General features: G+C 46.1%; 1 protein-coding gene and 1 long non-coding RNA gene across 3 annotated transcripts in view; one reads left to right on the top strand and one right to left on the bottom strand.

The window, feature by feature from the left end:
* Positions 1–22,503, bottom strand: part of SCAF8 (SR-related CTD associated factor 8) — a 219,156-nt gene that overhangs the window by 15,570 nt on the left and 181,083 nt on the right. For both annotated transcript variants that reach the window (XR_006717667.1, XR_006717669.1), the window contains one exon: positions 3,562–3,654. The gene's annotated coding sequence lies outside the window, so the exon portion shown is untranslated. The remainder of the gene's footprint in view (positions 1–3,561; positions 3,655–22,503) is intronic.
* LOC123609207 lies at positions 2,554–5,785 on the top strand. Its single transcript, XR_006717673.1, has 2 exons — positions 2,554–3,190; positions 3,289–5,785. It is a non-coding gene; the product is annotated as an uncharacterized LOC123609207 (long non-coding RNA).

Here is a 22,503-nt window from a genome sequence, read left to right as displayed (position 1 = left end):
ATAATTAGAATTTTTGTGCCTGGCAACACTCTGTACCTCCAACCTCCCACCTCACTGTGAAGGTCTTGGAGGAGGGGGCCTACCTCCTTCATCCTTTGATCCCACTAGGAACCTAGGAGAGGGCCTGGAAGAAAGCAGGTACTCCACAAACGTCTGGAGAAGGTTCTAGAAATACGTTCGATGTGGTAGGTTGGGATTGGGTTACATGGCGCTTTGGAATCCAGGCAGAAGGATCTGGACTTGGCTCTTGATTAGTCAGAAGGAGCCACTTAAGGTTTCTGAGCAGATAGGAAAATTGTACGTCAGTCCTGCAGTGGGGCACCAGAGCGGGAGTCTTGAGCAGAAGCTGTTGCCAGAGGTGACAAACACGGAGAATAGATGCAAATCTAAACTGTTGTGAGAGAGGAGCACCGCTTGGTGACACTTTCAAGGGGCTGAAGGACACGAACTTGTCAATGATGGCTGTAGTTACAAGACCAGAGGGCTGTAAGAGGTCTCTCCTGACAGACCCTGGGTGCAGGTGTGGGGGAAACCAAGTTGGTTGGTCACACTGAAAGTGAAGAGACCCCCCCCCCCCCCCCCCCCCCCGCTGAAATGGCCAGAGAGCAATTTTAACTCAAAAGAGGAGTCAGGGCTAGAGATTCAAATCTGGAAATCCCCCTTGTAGTGACTTCTCTGAGGAGAAATATATCACTAGAAGAACAGGAGAGAGTGACTGGGCAGGCCCCCAACCCAGCTGCTGGGGGCAGTAGAGAGGGTCCAGGCAAGGGAGAGGGTCCTGCCCAGGAGCCAAGGAAAGCAGGCAAGGCCGTTCGGGTGAGCGGAGGAAGAGCTTCCCGAAGAAGCAGGGGTGAGGGGTGGGGTAGTGGGACATCGACAGCAACAGCCTTGGAAGAAAGGAAAAGGAGAATGAGGCATGAGGAGAGACATGGCATTTTTTTTTTTTTTTAAAGGAGGTCATTCGTGGCGGGTTCAACACCAGCAGAGTAGTGGGAGCAGATGTCTTCACATGTCACGGATACTGTGAAGGTGCAGGGGTGGGAGGTGCTTTTTTTTTTTTTTAATTTTTTTTTTTAACGTTTATTTATTTTTGAGACAGAAAGAGACAGAGCATGAACGGGGGAGGGGCAGAGAGCGAGGGAGACACAGAATCGGAAGCAGGCTCCAGGCTCCGAGCTGTCAGCCCAGAGCCCGACGCGGGGCTCGAACTCACGGACCGTGAGATCGTGACCTGAGCTGAAGTCGGACGCTTAACCGACTGAGCCACCCAGGCGCCCCTGGGGGTGCTTTTATCTGGACATTTGTGTCCCCACCACCACCAATTCATATGTTGAAATCCCACCCTCAAGGGGCATCTGGGTGGCTCAGTTGGTTAAGTGTCTAACTTCAGCTCAGATCATGATCTTGTGGTTCTTGAGGTCGAGCCCCACATTGGCATCTGTGCTGACAGCTCGGAGCCTGGAGCCTGCTTCGGATTCTGTGTCTCCCTCTCTCTCTGCCTCTCCCCCACTTGTGAGCACTCTCTCTCTCTCTCAAAAATAAATAAAAACATTTTAAAAAAGAAAGAAAGAAAGAAAGAAATCCTACCCTGGAGGCACTAGGAAGGAAGGCCACTGTGAGGCAGTTGGGTCATAAGGGTGGAGCCCCCAGGACTAGGGTTAGTGCCCTTACAAGGGAGGCCCTGGAGAGCTAGGAGGCAACTGTGTAGGGAACACTGAGAAGGCAACAGTGTGAGGAAGTGTGCTCTCACCAGACATGGGATCCGTGGTGCCATGAGCTTGGACTTAGCCTCTAGAACTGTGAGAAATAAAAGTGTGTTGTTTACAAGCCTTTGAGTTTTTGGCATTTTTGTTACAGCAGCCCAAACGATGACAGGCTTTAAAGGAACCTAAAATAGGCTTAAGAGACTTCTAAGAGGCTCATACACTTAGAAGCATCTGGAATCAAAGCAGCGGTGATGGCTTCCCAGGCTGATTCAGCTATGTAATGAGGAATAAGTGAAGAAACCCCTAAGATTTCATAAAATATATTTCTTTTTAAAATTATTATTTTTAAATTTTTCTTTTAGAGAGAGGGAGGGCACGAGCCGGGAGAGAGAGAGAAAGAAATAGGGAGAGAGAATCTCAAGCAGGCTCCATGCTCAGTGAGGAGCCCAATGCGGGGCTCGATCCCATGACCCTGGGATCATGACCTGAGCCAAAATCAAGAGTCAGACGCTCAACCGACTGAGCCACCCAGGCGCCCCTATTTTCATTCAGCTTCCGTCAGCCAAATGTTCTAAAATTCCCAGAAAATGTGCATTGCCTACAAATCATTGCTGCAATTTGCATGGTGCTCGTCTTCAAGGGGAAAATGCGCTGTCTCGCGGAACTTAGTCTTGAGCGTGGTGGACACTAACAACGGACAACGCTTCCATAGCTCTCACCAGGTCCTGCCACGGTCTCGAGTACTTCATACGCGCTGTTGCATCTAACACACCCACAAAGCCTGCAGTGTAGGAGTTTTTATGGCCCCCATTTGATAGAGAAGAGAAGCAGGGCAGGAGATGGAGTCTAACACAGTCAGTAGATGACAAAACCGGGTTTAGACCCTGGGGAGTGAGGCTCCGGGCACCGTGCCCTTCATTGCTGCACCATGCTGCCTCGACAGTGAGGGAGCCCTTGAAGGGCGCCCGTCTAGCAGGAGGAAGAGAAAAGGAAAAGCGTAATCTGGATGTGACGGGGTGAGTACAGGGCGGAGGTGTGTGCAGCAGCCGGGTACAGTGGGTCCCAGAAAGGCTGCCCCGAGGGGCTGACCCATGAGGGAGTCTTGCAAGGCAGGCAGGGGAAGAAGGGGCTAGAGATCACACCAGATAAAGAACAAGAGCCAAGGGTGAGGACGGGGTGTTAGAGACGAGGCTGGGAAGGGGATTGGGTCACGGAGCCCTTGAAAGCCAGGCTCAAAGGCTGGGTTTAGTCCTGCAGGAGATGGGAGCCATGCAGGGGCATTCTCAGGGGAGGGACGCGGCTGGACAAGCACCTTATCTTACCGGGAAGGAAGAGTAGGACACAGAGGTCAACACCATGGGCAAGACGAGCTAAGAGAAGACCGCTGCCTGACATGAGCTTCTTGTTCCCTCTCCACGAGCATCCACGGCACAGCCCCCGAATTGTATGGAAGCTGAAGGCGTGTTCCTTTGAAAACAACAAAGGTAAGGGAGTCCCTTTTGACATTGGGTGGGGGGGCGGGGGAGGGGGGAGCTTAGCTTTCAAGGTGAACCACTTATTATCTGATTTTCTTCTCCATCAGAACCTCCGTAGAGAGCAATGCCTAGAAAGAGCACATGCAAAGCTTCCGTATTATGGAGCTGGTGGCAGAGAACCGCCCTGATAACCTCTCCACACCGAGCATTTTATTTTTCCTAGATGTCTGAAAAATTCGTGAATTTAACGCCAAGGCAGTTACAGGGGTCCGACGCAGGTCAGGCGGTCCCAATCACCCCTCTAACTTCAGGACCGCCTGCTCGTTAAGAACTTGTAAAGAAGCACAGGTACCAGCCGGTAGGAGATGGAATTCACTTACTGGCCTTCGTAAATTGAATCCAGACAGCTGAAGGCGAAAGACTTCGTATTCCGCTAGACTTTGAAACTCCGTTATCCTCTGAGCCATTCTGACCTAGAAGAAAGCAGCAAGTGGGTTGGTTAAATTACCCAGATGCGAATGATCAGTTCACACCGCATTAAACAAAAAGCTCACATTTCATGGACAAGTACAATTCGAAACAAACGACGGTGCTGATTCATGCAAGAGCTTGGTGTCGGAGGCTTAATTTATACAGATAACAACCTGCCTCTTTGGCTCTCAGCTCAGTAAGACACCAGTTAGTGCTGCTACATGAGAGCAGCAAGAAAACTGTTAACAGACAGAAGAGGTTTCAGGCATCGTATTTGATTCAGACTTTGCCACCGAGATGTGTGTTTTCATCGGAATGTTATCTCCTCGATGGTTAATACATTCCAGCAAATGTAACATGAAGGACTCCCAAGTTCATGGTTGAGGTCACAGAATTTTGAGGATGTGTGAGATTCTCCTTTCTGTGGATGAACAAATGGTATCTCCCGAGCCCCACCACCAGTTTCTGGTGGAATCAAAAGTCACCACCTTTCTGTGACATCAGACTTAATTTAGGTGTTGTGGCTCTGAAATGTTGAGCCCTCATGGAGACTTTCAATTCACAAAACACTCTATAGTTCATGTTAAGTTTAAACTTACTATATACTCTTTTAAAACGTGGAAGTCATTTTCATTCTAGAAGTTCTAATGAGCTCATGTCTCTACTTTTCATGGAGAAATGAGTCCCAGGCCAGGGTACGACCAAAAGGACTCTCCCCCAAGACCTTCCCGTACTTTTAGACTGTTCTGGAAGAGCAATTTGGCCCTGACTCTATGGCAACTCAGAAAATTATAAAGCCCTTGGGCTGACTGAGACCTTAGGCTAATGGAGTTCAAACCCTCATTACACTTAAAGAACAAAATAAAACAAAAACCAAAAACTGCAGTGCAATCAGATGGTGAATTGGAGGGAGAGCTAGTCTAGAAAACCACAAAGAAACGTATGTTCATTGAGCATCTGTTGGTGCAAAGCCCTGTGTTCTCGCCCTAAATACATGATCTCACTCAGTTCTTACAAATGCCCTGCAAGGTAGATAAGCATGGGCAGAAACACTCAGGCTGAGTTCTTCCCTCAACAAGTATTTACCTGAGCATGTGCTAGTGAAGGGCACCAAAGTATACAAAGTTTACAAGAAGAAATAGACACTTTTTCTTTCCTGTGCCCAATGAGGTCCCAGTGTCTCAGAAATGGGGGAGAGGGAGTCAGATGCATTAATTAACACAGTGTTGTTCAAACCCCAGCTCATGACTCCTTAGACAACCATGAAAATTAATTTAACGAATCTTGATGAGCATTAAAAATAAATGAATAAACAAATAAATAGAACAGAACGGAAAATATCAGCATGCATGAAGTGAAGGTGAGGAAACTCACATGGATAGATGTCTGCAGACCTGTATCAATCATACACATGTCTTTGTGTACTGGTTTGCGATGTCTAATATATTTTCTTTCGTGGGTCGTGGTGAAAAAAAGCGTGAAAGCTCTCGAGTTATCGAACAAAGTGACAAGTTCACAGGAAATGGTGAGGGCAGAGGAGAGTCAGCGAGTTGTCTGCTGCGGATTAGCACCTGTCCCCAGAAGGAGCTGGGGACAATCTTGGTTTCTCTCCAAGCAGAAGTCTTATAAGGGTGGGATGCCCCAACTTAATGCTCAGCACTAGGACAAGCTTGGCAAGGACTGGTATGAAGTTTCAGGGACCAGAGAGGAAAACTAAGCAGGGGTCCCTTCTCCCACAATGTGGGGAAGAGGGTGGGCACCTCTGAAGCGGAGAGAAGGCACAATGTTACTAGTTCTGTGTTTGCATGATGATGAAGCCAGGCTTGGGAAGAGGGAATTAAACCTCAAGAACACGGACCCACATCAAGCCCTGATTGCGAGACGTGTGGGAGCTTCTGGAAGGTCCACAAGCGCCAGCGAGATCTGGAATGAATTCCCACCATCCCACTGTCCAGAGAGGACAGAAGAGCCTCTAGAATCTGTGAGCTCAGGAGATCGGAATCCAGAGGAGGGGGTCCTTGTAGGTGACCTTACTCTCAAGGTCAGTGCCCCCTTTGGGATGGCAGGTTACCTCTGGTATCAGGATATGACAGTTATTAAAGTTTTTCTCCTTTTAATAAAGCTTCCTTCAGACATAGTCTAAATACCACATTTATAATTTGAGGACTCGTGGCAATACGCTACAGGGCCACGTGGAGATATCTTCTCCACTTCATGCGTGAGGATTCAGGGCAAGAAAATAAGGATCTTCCTGCAGAAAAAGGTGAGTCTTTCATGTTGCAAGCCTCTCTGGGGGGGGGTGTGGGGGGTGGGTAGGTGATCACGCAGCAAGACGTAGCTCAGGGGGGCAAACTCATTACGTTATTCTGGTGACTTGGTTATTGCGTATTTATCTTTTTAACAAGCGATGATATGAGATGATGTCGAGCTTAATTATCATGTCTGCTATTTAACCTACATTTTTTCCTTGTACAGACATGATAATAATGACAAGAACTCGGTCCTATACAAAATAAACAGCCCCCCCCCAATATACAGACAACTAACAACTTAAATGTTTTTGTTTTGTCTTTCTCCACCCACCATGTGTGACAGCACCTTACAAAACACAGACTCTTCCATAAGCTCCCCTTTGCTATAGGTGATGGCTAAGGAAAGAATGCTAGCATATGTTGAGAGCAGGAGAAATAGAGTATGAATGTTTTTAATGTTTAGTTATTTATCTTAAGAGAGAGTAAGAGCGGGAGAGGGGCTGAGAGAGAGGGAGAGAGTCCCAAGCAGGCTCTACGTTCAGTGCAGAACCCCATGCGGAGCTCGATCTCAAGACCATGAGATCATGACCTGAGCGGGTAGCAAGAGTCGGACAGTTAACCAACTGAGCCACCCAGGTGCCCCTAGGGTATGAGTTTTTATTCCATTAAGAAAAAGATAGTTCTCCCTCTCCCTCTCTGCCCCTCCCCCACTCACACTGTCTCTGTCTCTCTCAAAAATAAGTAAACATTAAAAAAAAATTTTTTTTTAAAAGAGGGGGCCACCTGGGTGGCTCAGTCAGTTAAGCATTCAACTTCGGCTCAAGTCATGATCTCATGGCTCATGAGTTTGAGCCCCACGTCAGGCTCTGTGCTGACAGCTCAGAGCCCCGGAGCCTGCTTTGGGTTCTGTGCCTCCCTCTCTTTCTCTGCACCTCCCCCACTCATGCTCTGTCTGTCTGTCTGTCTCTCTCTCTCAAAAAGAAACACTAAAAACTTAAAAAACATTCAACAGTTCATGTAAAAGTGCTTCATGAACTATATGGTATTCTGCAAGGATTGACCATTTTTTAATCATCATCCATGCTAATAAATTATTATCAAGTAAAAAATTAAAAGTATTAGTGGCCACAAGTCAACACAATTGTATTCGATGCTTCCTGAGTATGTTGTTTTTCACACATCTTTAATTGTAAACCAAGGTCTCGGATTTTGCTAACATTTTCAAGGGTCAACATTAATAATAAGGCTGAACGTTTAAGAAGTAATTGTTCTTGGGGCGCCTGGGTGGCTCAGACGGTTAAGCGTCCGACTTCAGCTCGGGTCACGATCTCGCAGTCCGCGAGTTCGAGCCCCACGTCGGACTCTGGGCTGACGGCTCGGAGCCTGGAGCCTGCTTCCGATTCTGTGTCTCCCTCTCTCTCTGCCCCTCCCCCATTCATGCTGTGTCTCTCTCTGTCTCAAAAATAAATAAACGTTAAAAAAATTAAAAAAAAAAAGAAAAGAAGTAATTGTTCTTCACAACAGAAGTACAGATTGGCTTTGATTAGTAAACATTATCTTCACTGTACAGATAGAGAAACAGTGAATTATCTGCCAACAGAGCCCTTGCATTTTCACTTCTAACCTTGCTCCTAATCTGTATGTTTTTTAAGTATTTTTTTAATGTTTATTCACCTTTTGAGAGACAGAGACAGAGCGTGAGCAGGGGAGGGGCAGAGAGAGACGGAGACAAAGAATCCAAAGCAGCTCCAGGCTCTGAGCTATCAGCACAAGAGCTGCATGGGGGACTCGAACCCACAAACCCCAAGATCATGACCTGAGCCGAAGTTGGATGCTCAACCGTCTGAGCCAACCAGGCACCCCACCTTGCTACTGATCTTGTTTGTTGGTTTGCTGTTTCACACAGAGCCATAAGCTGGTTTCTAGTTCTTTTGTCCAGAACATAGATGATTGTACATAATATAATGATTATATATAATAATCACGTATATCACAGGGGCGCCCAAGTGGCCCAGTCGGTTAAGTGTCCAACTTCAACTCAGGTCACGATCTCACGGTTTGTGAGTTCCATCCCTGCTTCAGGCTCTGTGCTGAAACCTTGGAGCCTGGAGCCTGCTTCAGATTCTGTCTCCTCTCTTGGCCCCACCCCACTCACGCTCAGTGTGTGTGTGTGTGTGTGTGTGTGTGTGTCCCTCAAAAATAAAATACACATTAAAAAAAAGTCTTTTAATTGGGAACTAACAATACAGTGATCAATTGCTTGTTATTTTCAGGTCTAGTAGGACAAAGAGAACAAAAATGAAAGCCCATGTTCCCGTTAGGTTTTAATCAAGCTCAGAGCAGCTCAGAATTTCCTCTCCTGATCGGAATAGTCCAGATAGACCCCAGGCAAATTCTACTCAAAAACCAGGGCCAGGAGTCCTGTTTACAGCAGAATTACCGGGGTCTGGGCTCCCAGCCAGCATGGCCAAGGCCTCAGCCTCTGCCCTACCTCCTGGCCTGGCCCCGTGGAGGAGAAAAGAAAGCACACAGCAGGGGACACAAGCCGTGGTCACACGATTCGGTTCTCTGGAGTCTAACTTTGCTCCTGTTTCTGTAGCTGAATAAAATACTCTGCCCTTTTCCGTTTATTTGCACGGAGGGCTGTTTAACATAGGGGCACAAAGGGTGGGGGGCGGGGAGCGGGGAGCCACAACCATGCGGGCTGGAATGATTTCCAATCACAACAAACACGCCCAAAGAGGGAGGAAGATGGTAAGTGATAGATTTCCTTTCTAAAATTCTTTAAAATAAATGCATGGCCCTGGCGGAGGCAGCCTGACATATTTCCACTCGATGAATAACTGTGGAGAAACACAAAGCTTTGCACACTACCTGCACTGTGCCCGGGGCCCCATTCCAGACCCCAGTTTGGCAACTGGGTCCCAAGGGCCCGAGTATCCGGAGACAGTCTACAATGCGAAGTGGCCCAGGGCGGGCTGGAAATTAACAAGGCTCCTTTCTCTTCCCTTGGCCCTTGGCCGTTTGACATCCAGCAACATGCTCCTCTCTGACACATTCTGCAAAGCCCCCTGCATCCTCCAGCGAGGTCTCGGGCCACGGAGAAATGCTGCGATGGTTTAGAAACGCAAGCCACAACAGGCCACAGCTGAGAGCGAGCCAAACCTACATTCTGGTCCATAGTCACATTCTGAAACTATTTCCCCTGAAGCATGTGAGCAAAATCCACACCAACTTTAAAGCCACATCTGATTGTTATGAAGGAACAGAAGGGATTGTATTTCCCTCGTCCGCTTCTGTGAATTCATCCCTTCTAATGGCGAGGTCCACGTGTCATCCCACATTGCCTGCTTTGAACAAGATGCAGAAACACTGAGCACAGTGGCACAGGACAGTTATACGCCGCGAAGCCTTAAAACATAACCCCCAACAAAAAACGGACTTTTCCCGTTGCTGTCAGAACGGAGTATAAGAGCATAATCTCTCGAGTCCTTTAAAGGGAGAAAAACGTTTCTCATTTTCAACATGAAAAAATACCATCACCATCCCACCCACCCACCACGCATCGGACACTAATGACCTGGCCACAGGAGGGCTCCCATCCAATGATTAACCTTTGCAATTCCATCAAATTCCCATCCGAGGCAGGTTATTTATGTGTTCTTCAAAGCCAACAGTCTAGGAATATGTTGTGCTGAAACATAAGGGGGATATACAATAGCTTTACAGGGTGACCTATTGCTATTATTACTGTTGCCCCCTAGATTTCTGCAGTGCACAACCTGTGAGACCACACGTAGCAGCCCTGATTATACTTACAACATCCGAATATACTCTCTACTTGTATATTTGCATATTTTGTACATCATAAAAGTAATATTTATGTTACATACTCTATATAAATCTGTTCTATCACATATCCATGTAAATCCTATTGGCTAGGCAACTCTTATTCACTAAGTTTTGTTATTCTAAACCAACATCAAGAAGCTAATTATGTTTAGTGCCTAAGTGTTAGATCCTTTCTCTTTTTAATCTTTGAGTAGAAATCTATTTGAAAGTCAAGCTTAGTTTCATTTGAGTCAACTGTGATCACTGATTTTCCCTCCTTCCCGTTCCATTGGTCACGAAAATTGGAGCTGGATTCTAATTCTACCTTGTAAATCTCTCTCAGGTCACTACTCACTCAAGCCTTCTGATATCTTCTCCAGACCATTACGGTAGTTTTCTAACTGCCCTTCCAACTTCCAGCCTCTCACAAATGAGACAATCTGTCACATTATAGTGAGAACTACTTCCTCAAACACAGATGTTTAGATCACTCCTCTGTTTTAGTACACTTTATGGCTCTATATTCCCCAAGAGATGAAGTCCAAACAAATCTCTGTAGTATATGACTAATGTACAGTCTAATCAGCTCATTAGCCTGGGTTAAAATGACTTCCAATACCAACCAACATTCATTCATGCATTCATCCAATGAAAATCTTTTGGGTATTCTTAAAACACAGTGGGATGGGGGCACCTGGGTGGCGCAGTCGGTTGAGCGTCCGACTTCAGCCAGGTCACGATCTTGAGGTCCGTGAGTTCAAGCCCTACATCAGGCTCTGGGCTGATGGCTCAGAGCCTGGAGCCTGTTTCCGATTCTGTGTCTCCCTCTCTCTCTGCCCGTCCCCCGTTCATGCTCTGTCTCTCTCTGTCCCAAAAATAAATAAACGTTGAAAAAAAAAATTAAAAAAAAAAACAACACAGTGGGATGGAGGTGTTGTCTAATGCTATGGCAGTAGTCATTTTGTACTACATTAACGTAGCAAATCAATACACTTTAAACTTACACATGTCATATGTCAATTCGATCTCAATAAAGTTGGAAAAAATAAAGTTACAAATAAAGATGCCTTAAACAACACACACATGCCCACAGGGGAACTCAGAAGGACTGAGAGCAGCAGTGAGACCCATTCCCAGTCCTTGAGGTGTAAATACTTTGGCAGGAGATGCCAACGTGGAAATTATAATTGACCACGGTGAGCGCAATTTTGCCCCAATCTGCTGTACCAACCTCGTACCCGGTGAACTCTCTCTCTCATCCATGTTTCCCGTATTCTAACCACGCTGAATATTTTTTTTTTTTTTTTTTTGCTATTGAGAAATGTGCCAGGTTCTCTGATACCTACACGTCTTAATCTCTTTACTGTTTACTCTTCTTTATTTGGAACGCCTTCCTGGAATCTCTGCCCTATGACTCTATTCACCCTTCCAGACTGCGTGCAGTATCCCCACCTCTGTAAGGCCTCCCTGCGTACTCCTAGGCATAATTATTTGCTTCCGTGCTAGGGCTGCCTATTGTTGATTTATCCCCCTCCCGTAACAAAGTCTTACATGGTGCTACATTCGTTTGTTTGCGTGTCTGTGCTCTCTGCTACGCTGAGGGCAGCCCCTCTGTTTCAAGGAGCTGTGACTTTGCAAGCCCCTCTCCTACCACCCAGCACACGACACAGAGGGCGGATGTTCTGCCAGGGAAAACCGGGCCCCCAGGGCCAGGGGCTGAAGCAGTCACCCCTCCTGTGCTGCCCCAGCCCCTGCTTCACTCGCGTGAGCCTGTTTCCTCCCCAGCGTGGGGGCAAGATGCTCTGCGTGAGGCTGAGGCCGCCGCAGGTCCCAGAGGGCTGGAGGCTGGGGAGAAGCACGGGGAGAGGGTCGCCGCACTAGTAACAAAGTTGGCTCACTGGGCCACCCTGCACAGCCCAAGCTCCTCCGCGGCTAACTCCAGTCTCTTCCTTCTCTTGCGTTCCGTTCCGTAAACCAAGAATCTGGGTTCCTTGCATGTGGCTTCTGGAAGTGGTTTCCTTTGCCTGAAACCAACATGTTAAGGCTCCTGGGATAAATATGACAGAAGACACGAGGACCTGTACCTGAAGTTGAGTACAAATGACTTCCTTCCTTCCTTCCTAAATGTAGAGAAACGAACTTGCCTGACGGTAGGTGTCATTTTTATCTCTCTAAATATGGTATTCCACAGTCCATTAAAAAAATCCATTTCAACTAAGTGAAATTAATGGGTCATTCATTTAGGCTTGATTTGTCCACAAAAGAGGGGAAGATGTGGAAGCTGTCCTCAAGAAGTTTCATAACGGCGTGGTGACATTTAGTTCATCGGTCGTTCTGCCATTTTCCCCCGACCAAGATATTTCAGTCCTTGGACATTTATTTTGGAGGGGAACATAACTCCCTCTAGGCTAAAATTGGTGACTTCCCCAAGAAAAATTCTCGGGCCAGAGCCCAAGCAATAGAAAGACTAGAATGTGTGTGTCTGTAGGGTAGGGCATGTACATGAGTATTTTCACAAATACTCATAAAGAGAGGCGGGTGAACATGGAGGGAGACGTTCGCCATTCAGATCAGCCGAGGGGCAGGGGTGGACGTTGCCTGCCTCGGCCAAAGGTAGCAGCAGTGGGGGCTGTGGCTTCCTCCCCAATGACTGGGATTCCCCCAGCTCGTCGCCCTGTGACTGAAAGTTCCCAGCTTGCTCTGCTTCCTTTCCACAGAAAGGGGGGGTTGAAGAACCCTACCTGCCTGATCTAGCCCTCTGCCTGCTTCTTTTGCCCTTGACTTCCCAGTACCAGTACCCAGTATCACTGGCGAAGGCACAGGCCATGAGCCTGCCCCTTCTTTGAAAGGAGCTGCTGTGGGGGCGCCTGGGTGGCTCAGTCGGTTAAGCGTCCAACTTGAGCTCAGGTCATGATCTCACGGTTCGTGGGTTCGAGCCCCACGTCGGGCTCTGTGCTGACAGCTCAGAGCCTAGAGCCTGCTTCTAATTCTGTGTCTCCCTCTCTCTCTGTTCCTCCCCCGCTCATGCTCTGTCTCTCTCTCTCCTTCAAAAATAAATAAAAACATAAAAAAGAAAAAGAAAGAAAGAAAGAAAGAAAGAAAGAAAGAAAGAAAGAAAGAAAGAAAGAAAGAAAGAAAGAAAGAAAGAAGCTGCTGTGATCCTAAGACAGGCTTCAGAGACCCGGGTCATTCTACCCCGCAACACACGGGCTGTGGCTCTGCTCCCTCAGGGGCTCAAAGCAGGGCCCCAGGGGCTCTGTTTAAAGGGCCTGTGATGTGGGCCAGGTTTTGTGTCCTGAAACCTCCAGGTAAACCTCAGGGAAGTGAGCTCAGCAAGCCAGCAGCCACCCTCATCTCCCGAAAGAGAAAGCTGGGATTGAGAGTGGCTTCCCCAAAAGACGTCCAGTAAGTGAAAGCCATAATAGTAAGTTATAGAGAAAACCAAAGACACGCGGTGAAGTTTGAGAAAAGCACATTCCAGAGCAGCGGTTTCCTCTCCGCCCGGCCCAGGCCAATCTGAGGCAAAACTGGCCTTCCGTTTCGTTTCTTTTCCCGAGTGAACTACACAGCATCATTATGCAGTTTGAATTCATCTTAATTCGTTATGCAAAATGAACTCCAGAGAAACAAGGAGCACAGACGAATAAAGTCCGGTTGGGAGGAAAAGGTTTCAAATCTACCGATCTGCTGTATGTAAAACCCACAGCCTTGCAAAAAAACCAAAGGCAGTGTTTGCCCGGAGAGCAATTTCGTCTTGCAGAGACAACCCTGTAGCTGGGCAGGAAGCCTGTGAGGAACAAGGTGCAAGCATCAGCATAAATCTCAACTTCAAAAGGAGAATAATCCCCGTTCCTGGACACGCTCCCCTTCCAGATAAACAACTGGGTGCCCAGATTGAAGATGAGTCATGCCCATCCCCCCCGCCCCCCAGCCCCCCAAAACACACATTCCTCTCCTGTCCTCCGCAGGCATTTGCATACATCCTAACCTAAACCAGGGCCACTTATAAAAGGGCTTGTGTTTAACTTTATTCTATTTAATTCCAGTGCTTTCTTCCAGCTACCCAATCTGTACATAATTAAAATCATATGGCAGCAAACGTTGACTGGTAAGAAAAGTTTTACCATATGTATACAATTGACTAGCTGTAGAATTTGGCGTGTCTGCAGTGATCCCATTAAGAGGGGTGGGCCCGGCTTACTTTGGAGTATACATTATATGCTTTGGATCAGTTCTGTTTTTCACTTCTCCTAATGCTGTCCATGATGCTTAACCCTTTGTCAACAGCCCCCGGCTGGTGTTCTCGCGGCTCCACAGTGAGGATCACTGCCCCCTCCCAAACTATGTGCCTCACGGAGGAAGGCTCCTTTGAAAATTTTCCATTTTCAGAACCAAAATTAGCTTTCTCCGCCTTGACAGACAAAAGCTGAGCAGATACCATCAAAGCCTCCAGGATCAAGAGGAACGGAACAGAGAAATTGCAGATGGAACCGTGCCTCCAAATCCTGAAGGCGCTCTCCTCGAAACTTGATAATTCGAGGACAAAAAGAGGAAGTGCTGTATGACTGTAGATAATAAAAACTTAAAACTTACATCCCAAGGGGTAGCAGATATGATACACAAGGATTCAAGGAGGAGTTAGCAAAGGTCAGGCTGACAGATCCACCTTTGAGGAACATTCCTGACATTCTGAGACTGACACAAAAGAGGGAAAACATATCTTTCCACCTTATCACACTCCCGACGCCATCCACCTTCCCAGCCCAACAAAACAGCCTGGAGGTCTTTGTCAGAGGAAGAATTCTAGGTTGGGTGGGCCTCCATTTGACTTCCTACGTCACTCTACTCAGACTTGGTATGATGTAGAGCTAATAGAGCTATAAAGTTGCAGTTTTGCTTTAAGACATTCTCCAATAGAGATTTCAGAATGAGTTGAAGTCTCCTTTAACACTGTGACATGAAGAGACACATGGTCTTAATCTGTGGGTTTAAAATTGCTTTAGAATTGCATCAATGAGACATATCCTCAAAAGAAGAATCGGGTCACTAACCCTCAAAAGTCAAAGGATGAGGGTCACGTAGAATAGGGGCTCCCAGGTTGGTGACCATGTGGGGGTGCGGGGAGAGCACGGGGCATGGCACGGAACCTCGGGAATCCTTGCCCTCTCCCCACGCCTTGCCTTACGTAGGTCTTCCTCCCGCTACGGATCCTGCCTGGAAAAATGAAGCCTATACTACGGGGACCACTCCTGCTGTGAGAACCCGACCAGATGGAATGGAAGTCCGCAAACCTGAGTGACCTCTCCCTGGGAGACATTTTCATGAGACAACGATAATGGGCTGGCTAGTTATTAATGATGGAATGAGCTTCTAGTCATGTGCCAGGATCTTTTGACTGTCGTGACTGTTTTTGCTATAAGGGATCCATGTTCGAAGTCCAGGGGGTGGACCGTGATATTGTGATTTGTAAGTGTTAGAAAAGAAGACCACAGGGAGAGGCGCCTGGGTGGCTCAGCATGATCTCACGGTTTGGGAGTTCGAGCCCCACTTTGGGGGCTGTCAGCACAGTGTGGAGCCTGCCTGGGAATCTCTGTGTCTCTCTCTCCAATAAATAAACTTTGGAAGGAAGGAAGGAAGGAAGGAAGGAAGGAAGGAAGGAAGGAAGGAAGGAAGGAAGGAAAGAAGGGAGGGAGGAAGGAAGGAAGGAAGGAAGGAAGGAAGGAAGGAAGGAAGGAAGGAAACCAGAGGCTAACATGGTGTCACTTAAGTCACATCCACCAAACTGGGGCTTCCTGTCTGGCTCAATTGCAGTTTCAGCCTCCCCTAGAAATGTGGAATGAACTGGACAGTCAGGAATTTTCTGGTCCATACCAGTGAGGTAATCTGTCACATGGGCCCTCTTTATCCCTCAAAGGAAGATGAGGTCATCTGCACTATAAGACGCCCCCTGCTCTCCCCACCAAGGGAAGGTGACCTTGCCTAAAACAACCTTTTCTTTTGCTAATAACTTCTTTGCCCCACCCTCCTTCCCATAAAAAAAGCTTCCATTTTAAACAGCTCCTAGGAGGTCTTCTCTAGTTGCTAGATGAAATGCTGCCTAATTGGTGAATCATTTAATAAACCCAATTCGATCTTCAAATTAAAAAAAAAAAAAGCAATGTAGGATAAAACTACTTTCTAGCTGAATGCTTTACAACAAATCAGTTGTTAAACTTCTTTGAAAAAGGGCGCCTGGGCAGCTCAGTCGGCTGAGAGCCTGACCCTTGATTTTGGTTGGGGTCATGATCCCAGGGTTGTGGGATCGAGACCTGAGCCTGGCTCTGTGCTAAGCCTGGAGCCTGCTTTGGATTCTCTCTCTCCCTCTCTCCCCATCCCTTCCCCCTGCTTGTACTCTCTTTCTCTCTCTCAAAATAAATTGAAATAAACTTAAAAAAAAAAAAAAAACCTTCTTTAAAAAGGGGCTTTCATCTGGGGCTAAAAGAAAAAAAGAAAAGAAAAAAAAAGGAGCTTTGGGAAACAGCAGGTATTAGTTTGTCCTGGAGGCAGGAGTCAGCTGCTCTGAGGGTAAAGCAAAGGCAGGGGGACCCAGCAACCCCAGGAAAGGGAGTCAGAGAAAGAAATGTCCTTAATTCTTTCATCAAGTCAAGTTCCCAAACCAGATCTCAAATCCTGGTTCTCAGCACGGAATACCAAGCTATGGACCCTGAAGATTAGAAAAATGATCCTGAAGAATTCATCCCTTAAAACAGGAAGGTATTGAGAGGTGTTTAAAGACAGTCCTGGAGACAAAAATTTCAAATGTGCAGTTTGGGCACATGATAAATAATGGAAAACCTGATAGTTGAAGAGTCAAGCGAAAGAGCAAATAGAAAAAAGAAAAGTAGGGGGTGGGGGGGGGGGCTCCCGAGTGACTCATCAGTAAGCGTCCAACTCTTGAGTTCAGTTTAGGTCATGATCTCACAGTGATGAGATCGAGCCCCGAGTTGGGCTCCAACTGGGCGTGGAGCCTGCTTACGATTCTCTCTCCCTCTGTTATGCTGAGTGAAATAAGTCAGGCAGAGAAAGACAGATATCATGTGTTTTCACTCCTATGTGGAACTTGAGAAACTTAACAGAAGACCATGGGGGAAGGGAGGGGAAAAAATAGCTTCAAACAGAGAGAGAGGCAAACCCCAAGAGACTCTTGAATACAGAGAACAACTGAGGGTTGACGGGGAGCATGGGGGAGAGGGGAAAGTGGGTGATGGGCATCGAGGAGGGCACCTGTTGGGATGAGCACTGGGGGTTGTATGGAAGCAGTGAATCATGGGAATTTATTCCTGGAGTCAAGAGCATCCTGTATATACTGTATGTTAGCTAACGACAATAAATTATATCAAAAAAAAAAAAAAAAGATTCTCTCTCTCCCTCTTCCTCTGGCCCTCCCCTCCTTGCATGTACATTCTCTCTTGAAAGAAAAATGAAAAGGAGGAAGATGTTACAGTGGGAATAATAGCCTGAACTTAGGGAAAGGAAAAACGGGTAACGAGAAGGCATAACTAGGTGCAGAGAAGGGCTCCAGATTGTAGCAAAGATTGGTAACTATCTGACATCTATGCTGCGGCCACCGAGCCCCTCGTCCGCGTGCTCCCCTCACCTGTAGCGTGTCCCCCTCCCACACCTTCCAGAGGCAGAGAGGAAAGGACTAAACTTCTCAGTCTAGAGAGGAGGATATTGAGGCTCAGAAGAGACCCAAGGTCACAAAATTAGTAAGTGACCTCTCTGACTTGAGTTCTGTACTATATTTCCAATAAAGTGCCATGATTCTTGACTCATTAAACAATTTGAAGGAAAAAGATAAAAAAGAAAAGAAAAAAGAGGCTTTTCACCCATTTTCTACTTTCTTACGTCTATTAACAGAAAAATAAACGGGCTCCAAATGTCTGTTTCTTCTTTGGACGATGTAATTAAATCATTAGAAGAGAAATAACTCGTTTAGGTGATCAGATTATTTCTGAAATGATACCATAATTTCCCCCCTCTTCATTATCTAGGTGTTACGAAAAGTTTGGGGGGAACAGTAGGGCCTTTCAGGAGGCTAGAGTGAAAAGTCCTTCTGTTATGTTCTACTCTCACTCAAGGCAAAATGGGAAAATGCCATATTCCACCTGGGGGACCAGCAAGGATTTAAGGGGCACACAAAGGCTTTCTTTGGCATCAGGTAGCATTACGAACCTATCTGAGGAAACCAGATGGAAAGAACAATAGATGCCAAATGTGTACAAAAGAAACAAATACTGCATTTATCACAATCTTGATTCTAAAACTAAAGCATTAGCTTGGGCACCCGAGTGTCTCAGGGCAAGGTAGGTTGAATGATGCCATAGATTAGCCTGAGTACTTAGTCTTATCTCTTTTCCATGAATTCGTCTCTAATGTTTTTCTTACTTTCTCTTGTTCTGGGTGAAATTTTATGTAATGTGTGTTAGTGGTCTACAGATAAAAGCCCACTGTGACTCGCTCCCTGTTTGTTCAATACATTTTAAGACTTCTTCCCCTTGCCTGACAAAATATAATACTTTTTTTAATGTCTTATTTATTTTTTGAGAGACAGCAATTGAAGCGGGGGAGGGACAGAGAGACTGGGGGACAGAGGATCCGAAGCAGGCTCCACACTGACAGCAGTGAGCCCGATGTGGGGCTCGAACTCACAAACCGTGAGATCATGGCCTGAAGTCAGACACTCAACTGACTGAGCCACCCAGGTGCCCCTCTAATATTTTAATCTTGGATAGTTCCTCCCAAATCACCAAATATGCACAATTTCTTTAATCGGCTTCTTGGTTCAATGTAAACTTGTACGTCCTTATTTCCATCTATTTTGTAGAGCTGAATAATAGGAGATCTTCTACTTTCCAGCTCCTTATAAGTTAGAACATAAGGGAATAAGGCTTAAATTGAACTAAGAAAACATTAACTCAGAAATAAGAATTACTTCCAGGCCAGTCCCGAGGGTCCAGTCTCCATAACCGCATGCACCTGAACTGATACAGAAGCGTAAGATGCTGTAATCTAAATAACTACTCTGTACTATCCTGATGGAGTATCCACAATTTTTTGAATCCATAATTTCTGCAGGCTGGGAAAACTGTTCAGCTGATCACTACAGGAAATTGAAAAATTCTCCTCTCAGGAGATGGCTAAGCTGAGAATTGGTAAGTGATGGGGGAGAAAGGGGACTGCCTAAAGCTGGGAGCAGAAGGCCACTCTTTGTGTGCAATAATCCCATTAAGCAGCTCTTCCAAAAACAGTCTGGTCTGGAAGTGAGTGGCTGTAAGACAATGGGTCTGTGATTTCAAGTGCCACTTAACTACACAGGTAAAAATCCAGTCTAAACTCAAGGGCTCATCAGCATAATCAAACACTGAACATGGAGGGTCCTCCAAGGACCCCCACTTCCCTGACAGCCTGGGTCTAGTCGTTACAAAATCCTCCTTGGAGAAAGGGACCTTGCCTTATTTGGGCAGAAGCAATTTACTCTGTTCACTAGAAACTCATCCTGTCTAGACTACAGGGTTGATCTCAAGTGTGGGAATGAAGAGGAAATCCTCTGCAATAAGTGAACTTAGGTTCACTCTCACAGCAATGATAATCAATCTCAAGACATCCTTTGTGTAACAGATGATGCTGAGACAGCTGCTTCTTCATTAGTCAAGAAAATTAAATAGAAACCTATCATGAGTCGAGCATCCATTGGCTGACACGAATGGAAATGCTTTTTTGCCCAGCTGTTCTATCAGTTACTGACAGAAAGATGTTGCAATCCCCAATTACAATTGTGGGTTTATCACTCTCTTAAATTCTGTCAATGTTTTCTTCGTGTATTTTAAGCTCTATTACTAGGTATATACAGATTTACGATTCTGATACGTTCCTGGAAAATTGTCCCTTTTATCTCTGGTAAGATGTATCATCTTGAAGTCTATTATCTATTATTAATATGGGCACTCCAGTTTTCTAAAGCACACTGTTCATAGGGCATACTTACTCCCTCTTTTTACCTTCAACCTACCTGTATTTATATTTAAAGACAGTGTATCATTGGCTCTTTCTTTTATCCCAGTATAACAATCTCTGCTTTTAAATTGGAGTATTTAGTCCATTTACATTTAATGTTAATTATTGATGTGGTTGGATTTAAATCTGCAACTCTGGTTTGTTTTCTATTTATCCCAACTGTTTGTTTTGTTTTTTTTTTAATTCCTCTGTTCCTCCTGTCATACCTTTTACTGGAATAATTAAATATATGTATTTTTAGAATTGCATTCTCATTTCCCTTCTGCCTTTTTAGCTGTGTCTCTGCATTTTCTTCAGAACAGCTAACATGATTTTTGTAAAGGTTAAAAACAAACGCCCTGCCTTGGGACACCAAATCAATCCATTAAATTATGTATTTGGATACTGAGCAGAACTGAGAATCCTGCCTCCCAACTCCCTTCCGTGTCCTCCCCAAAGTACTTAACAATAGAGAAGAGAAATTCTCCCTGCCTTCCTTTGAGCCGGTCTAGTACTGTGATTCTACATACTAAAAGAATTATACAAGCTTTTTCTTCAAGCTTTCTTTATAGTAATTTTTATAGACTCTAAGTCCCTGAATCTTCATGGCCTCCATCCAAAGAATTCAAATTCCTGCACTTCTATTTTGTTTCCTCATGCCTCTTCCACGAACTTCCTATAGGATTGCAATCCACTCTCGGAAAAAAACAATATTTTTTATTGAGGTATAATTGACATACACTATTCTGTTTCATGTGTATAACATAATGATTCGATATTTATATACACTGTGAACTGATCTCCACAATAAGTCTAGTTACCATCTGTCACCATACAAAGTTAATACAGTATTACTGACTGTATTCCCCATTTGTACATTATGCCCTCGTGACTAATTTATTTTATAATTGGAAGCTTATACCTCTTGATCCTTTTCACCCCCTTTGGCGCCCCTCAATCCACCACTCTGTTCCCTGTGCCTCAGTCTGAAAATACGCTTTAAACCAAGTTCCAGGCCTGAGAGAACCAAATAAATCTAAGGCTTGCAAGGAGCTCCCTCTTGAGGTAGTTTTATCAACATGCTGAAAACTGCGTCTTCGTAAGGACTTGGTTGTGGCAGCTTTCAGAACTAATAAAATGAATCCAGAAGATACACTGGCTAAATTATCGATGCAAATACCTCCTTATCCAACTCCAATAATTCCAACGCCTAAGAGACGGGATAACCTCTAGCAGAAAAATACACACAGTGCCTCATGAAATGCATTCCCTAGATATAAAACAGAAAGCTGGAAACACACTAAAAACCCCAAAGATAAATGTGATTCCAGAGTTCTGGTGCCCTTGTTAGTTTTAGATATTGTTCCTTATCGAGAAGAAAAGCAAGCTTTCTCCGAGAAAGAAGTGGTGGGTGTGGATTTGGGTGTGTCGAATGCTGGAGCTTCTGAGTCAGAGGGACCAGGGTTTGGATAGGGACTCTGCTACTTTGAAGCAAAATGACTTTGGGGAAGTTTTTAAGTCCCCTTAAGCCATCTGTAAAATGGGGGAGATAGGAATTTACTCCAGAGGGAGTAAAGAGTACTAAGTCTGGGACGGGCCCACAGTACAGAGCCTAATGCACAGGAAGTGGGTGCGAATGCCACGTGATCCTACTACTACCTACATTTACAAGACTCTCAGATGAGGGACAGGACGCCATGTTTTGAAAAAGAAAAAAAATCACCAGGACGTTTCTTACATCCCTGATGACTGCACATTTTCTACTTTAGCTAAGATTTTTTTTCCTACATTTTTCACCATCATTTGGGACACACACCATTTGCTAAATGAAAACATTAGCGACCACAAGCTTCTTTAAGATGCTGTGGCCTACAATGCTTGAACAAACTCACTTTGGGGGAAAGGGCCGTTAAATCACGGGAATCGTGCTGGATCTCCAGGGTAAGCTGTGGGGACGCTGGCTTCCTGACGGGACCGACACTGGATGTGCGGAAGGAACATTCTCTACCTGGGATTCGTGCTGTTGCTCTAAATCACCTCTGACCTCAGCCTGGCATGGAGAGGTGACGTCTACTCTACTATAAACGCAGCCACCAGTGTGATATCGCTGGGAATTTCTTCGTCGGCTGCAAGTGCCCTCTTGGTGTGTGTGTGCTTGTTGACTTTTAGGTCTCCACCTCTGCCCACGCATTCGAACAGCAAACAAAGCTGGGGAACTGGCAGGGAAGTCTGCGCGATCTGAACGGTCTAGGAGACACAAGAAGGAAAAAGAGGCAGGGAGGTAATGACCTCGGTTTCCCACAGATGAAACAGTGGGAGCTGGGCGAACACCCAGGCAGGAGAGTGGACACAATGATACAATGGTGAGGGTGGAGGAAGACGGACGGGAAAAGCAAGAGTGAGGAGTGTCTGGAAGGCACAGGAGGACAGTGTGGAGACCGCTCTGCAAGCTGCTGGGGCCCTTCTGCAGGAGGCCCCATGGCCAGAGAGGGCTCGGGGCACCACTCGCCTGTGCAAACCGGGACACGGGGGCACATGGAGCCTTTCTGCCAGAACATTCTCCTAGAGCCCACATTCGTTTAGAGACAGAGAGGAGGGGTGCCTGGTGGCTCAGTCGGTTAAGTGTCCGACTCTTGGTTTCGGCTCAGGTCACGATCTCCCGGTTCATGGGATTGAGCCCTGCGTCGGGCTCTGTGCTGACAGCACAGAGCCTGCTTGGGATTCTCTCTCTCC

The sequence above is a fragment of the Leopardus geoffroyi genome, chromosome B2 (genome assembly GCF_018350155.1).
Source record: "Leopardus geoffroyi isolate Oge1 chromosome B2, O.geoffroyi_Oge1_pat1.0, whole genome shotgun sequence".
Taxonomy (NCBI): domain Eukaryota; kingdom Metazoa; phylum Chordata; class Mammalia; order Carnivora; family Felidae; genus Leopardus; species Leopardus geoffroyi.
This window is presented reverse-complemented; position numbering and strand designations above follow the sequence as displayed.